We start from the raw sequence: 4,855 nt of genomic DNA on the forward strand, positions 1-4,855 counted from the left end.
CGGCTGGCGGGCCACCTGCACGGGGGAGCGGGCGGACTCGCGGTCGGCACCCGCGAAACAGCAGACTGAGACCCTGAACCGGGTGCGCGCGCCACCAGGCTTCTCACGAAACTCCGGAATCGAGGTGTGCTCACCGGGCATAGACTGAGACCGAGAGAACAAAAGCCTGGAAATACCGGCTCAGAGAGTGCCCATCCCCATCCTCCCTCGCAGGGGACACGGAGACTCTAACCAAACAGGGTTGCCTGAGTATCGGCGCGGCAGGCCCCTCCCCCAGAACACAGAAGGCAGGCTGAAAAATCAAGAAGCCCACAACCCGGGCGCCTGGGTGGCGCAGTCATTGAGCGCCTGTCTTCGGCTTAGGGCGTGATCCCGGCGTTCCGGAAAGGAGTCCCTCATCGGGCTCCTCCGCTGGGAGCCTGCTTCTTCCTCTCTCACTCCCCTGCTTCTGTTCCCTCTCTCGCTGGTTGGCTGCCACATAAATAAATAAATAAAATCTTTAAAGAAGAAGCCCACATCCCTAAGATCCCTATAAAACAAGGGGCACGGCCTGGGACCCAGTCAATAATTTGGGCTCTGGAAACCCCGCAACCTCTCTTCATCAGAATGACAAGAAGGAGAAGCCCCCCCCAGCAAAGAAAAGACAGTGATTCTGTGGCCTCTGCCACAGAAATAATGGATATGGATGTAACCAAATTATCAGAAATGGAATTCAGAGTAACGATGGTCAAAATGATGAGTAGAATTGAAAAAACTATTAACGAAAAGGTTACTGAGAATATAGAATCCCTAAGGACAGAAATGAGAGCGAATCTGACAGAAATTAAAAATTCTATGAGCCAAATGCAGGCAAAACTAGAGGCTCTGACGGCCAGGGTCGCAGAAGCAGAGGAACGGGTTAGTGAATTGGAGGATGGGTTAATAGAGGAAAAAATGAAAATAGAAGATGGTCTTAAAAAAATCCACGCCCACGAATGTAGGTTACGGGAGATTACTGACTCAATGAAACGATCCAATGTTAGAATCATCGGCATCCCCGAGGGGGTGGAGAAAAACAGAGGTCTAGAAGAGATATTTGAACAAATTGTAGCTGAAAACTTCCCTAATCTAGCAAGGGAAACAAACATTCGTGTCCAAGAGGCAGAGAGGACCCCTCCCAAGCTCAACCACGACAAACCTACGCCACGTCACGTCATAGTGCAATTCGCAAATATTAGATGCAAGGATACAGTATTGAAAGCGGCCAGGGCAAAGAAATTTCTCACGTACCAAGGCAAAAGCATCAGAATTACGTCAGACCTGTCTACACAGACCTGGAATGAGAGAAAGGGTTGGGGGAGCATATTTAAAGCTCTTTCAGAGAAAAACATGCAGCCAAGGATCCTTTATCCAGCAAGGCTGTCATTCAGAATTGATGGAGAAATAAAGACATTTCAGAATCGCCAGTCACTAACCAATTTTGTAACCACGAAACCAGCCCTACAGGAGATATTACGGGGGGTTCTATAAAAGTAAAAAGGCCCCAAGAGTGATACAGAACAGAAAGTCACAGCCAATACAAACAAAGACTTTACTGGCAACATGGCAACATTAAAATCATATCTCTCAGTAATCAGTCTTAATGTAAATGGTTTGAACCATCCCATAAAACGCCACAGGGTTGCAGATTGGATAAAAAGAAATGACCCATCCATTTGCTGTCTACAAGAGACTCATTTCGAACCCAAAGATGCATTCAGACTGAGAGTAAGGGGATGGAGTACCATCTTTCACGCAAATGGACCTCAAAAGAAAGCTGGGGTAGCAATTCTCATATCAGATAAATTGGATTTTAAACTACAGACTATAGTTAGAGATGCAGAAGGGCACTATATTATTCTTAAGGGAAGTATTCAACAAGTGGATATGACAATTATAAATATATATGCCCCCAACAGGGGAGCAGCAAGATACACAAGCCAACTCTTAACCAGAATAAAGAGACATATAAATAAAAATACATTAATAGTAGGGGACCTCAACACTCCACTCTCAGAAATAGACAGAACACCCTGGCAAAAACTAAGCAAAGAATCAAAGGCTTTGAATGCCATACTCGACGAGTTGGACCTCATAGATATATATAGAACACTACACCCCAGAACCAAAGAATACTCATTCTATTCTAATGCCCATGGAACATTCTCAAGAATAGACCATGTTCTGGGACACAAAACAGGTCTCAACCGATACCAAAAGATTGAAATTATCCCCTGCATATTCTCAGACCACAACGCTCTGAAATTGGAACTCAACCACAAGGAAAAATTTGGAAGAAACTCAAACACTTGGAGACTAAGAACCATCCTGCTCAGGAATGACTCGATAAACCAGGAAATCAAAAATCAAATTAAACAATTTATGGAGACCAATGAGAATGAAAATACAACAGTCCAAAACCTATGGGATACTGCAAAGGCAGTCCTAAGGGGGAAATACATAGCCATCCAAGCCTCACTCAAAAGAATAGAAAAATCTAAAATGCAGTTTTTATATTCTCACCTCAAGAAGCTGGAACAGCAACAGAGGGACAGGCCTAATCCACGCACGAGGAAGCAGTTGACCAAAATTAGAGCTGAAATCAATCAAGCAGAAACCAGAAGTACAGTAGAGCAGATCAACAGGACTAGAAGCTGGTTCTTTGAGAGAATCAATAAAATTGACAGACCACTGGCAAGACTTATCCAAAAGAAAAGAGAAAGGACCCAGATTATTAAAATTATGAATGAAAAAGGAGAGGTCACGACGAACACCATTGAAATTGGAAGGATTATTAGAAATTTTTATCAACAGCTATATGCCAATAAACTAAGCAATCTGGAAGAGATGGAATCCTTCCTGGAAACCTATAAACTACCAAGATTGAAACCGGAAGAAATTGATTCCTTAAACAGGCCAATTAATTATGAAGAAATTGAGTCAGTGATAAACAACCTTCCAAATAACAAAACTCCAGGCCCGGACGGTTTTCCTGGGGAATTCTACCAAACATTCAAAGAAGAAATAATACCTATTCTCCTAAAGCTATTTCAAAAAATAGAAACAGAAGGAAAGCTACCAAACTCATTCTATGAGGCCAATATTACCTTGATCCCCAAACCAGGCAAAGACCCCCTCAAAAAGGAGAATTACAGACCGATTTCCCTAATGAATATGGACGCCAAAATCCTCAACAAGATACTTGCTAATAGAATCCAACAGTACATTAAAAGGATTATCCATCACGATCAAGTGGGATTCATACCTGGGATGCAAGCGTGGTTCAATATTCGCAAATCAATCAGCGTGATACATCATATCAACAAGAAAAGACTCAGGAACCATATGATCCTCTCAATCGATGCCGAAAAAGCATTTGACAAAATACAGCATCCTTTCCTGATTAAAACCCTTCAGAGTGTAGGAATAGAAGGTACATTTCTCAATCTCATAAAAGCCATCTATGAAAAGCCTACTGCAAATATTATTCTCAATGGGGAAAAGCTGGAAGCCTTTCCCTTAAGATCAGGAACACGACAAGGATGCCCACTCTCGCCACTATTATTCAACATAGTACTAGAAGTCCTTGCAACAGCAATCAGACGACAAAAAGGGATCAAAGGTATTCAAATTGGCAAAGAAGAAGTCAAAATGTCTCTCTTTGCAGATGACATGATACTCTATATGGAAAACCCAAAAGAAGCCACTCCCAAACTATTAGAAGTTATAGAGCAATTCAGTAACGTGGCAGGATACAAAATAAATGCTCAGAAATCAGTTGCATTTCTATACACGAATAACGAGACCGAAGAAAGAGAAATTAGGGAATCCATCCCATTTACAATAGCACCAAAAACCATACGTTACCTTGGAATTAACTTAACCAGAGACGTAAAGGACCTATATTCTAGAAACTATAAATCACTCTTGAAAGACATTGAGGAAGACATAAAAAGATGGAAAGATATTCCATGCTCATGAATCGGAAGAATTAACATAGTTAAAATGTCCATGCTACCCAGAGCAATCTACACTTTCAATGCTATCCCGATCAAAATACCAAGGACATTTTTCAAAGAACTGGAACAAACAGTCCTTAAATTTGTATGGAAACAGAAAAGGCCCCGAATCTCCAAGGAACTGTTGAAAAGGAAAAACAAAGCTGGGGGCATCACAATGCCGGATTTCGAGCTGTACTACAAAGCTGTGATCACAAAGACAGCATGGTACTGGCACAAAAACAGACACATAGACCAATGGAACAGAATAGAGAGCCCAGAAATGGACCCTCGGCTCTTTGGGCAACTAATATTTGATAAAGCAGGAAAAAACATCCGGTGGGAAAAAGACAGTCTCTTCAATAAATGGTGCTGGGAAAATTGGACAGCTACATGCAAGAGAATGAAACTTGACCACTATCTCACACCATACACAAAAATAAACTCCAAATGGATGAAAGACCTCGATGTGAGACAGGAATCCATCAAAATTCTAGAGGAGAACATAGGCAGCAACCTCTACGACATCGGCCAAAGCAACCTTTTTCATGACACATCCCCAAAGGCAAGAGAAACAAAAGATAAAATGAATTTATGGGACTTCATCAAGATTAAAAGTTTCTGCACAGCCAAGGAAACAGTCAGAAAAACTAAGAGGCAGCCCACGGAATGGGAGAATATATTTGCAAATGACACTACAGATAAAGGACTGGTATCCAAGATCTACAAAGAACTTCTCAAACTCAATACACGAGAAACAAATAAACAAATCAAAAAATGGGCAGAAGATATGAACAGACACTTTTCCAATGAAGACATACAAATGGCTAACAGACACA

Source organism: Ursus maritimus, unplaced genomic scaffold (genome assembly GCF_017311325.1).
Source record: "Ursus maritimus isolate PB19 unplaced genomic scaffold, ASM1731132v1 scaffold_33, whole genome shotgun sequence".
NCBI classification, from domain to species: domain Eukaryota; kingdom Metazoa; phylum Chordata; class Mammalia; order Carnivora; family Ursidae; genus Ursus; species Ursus maritimus.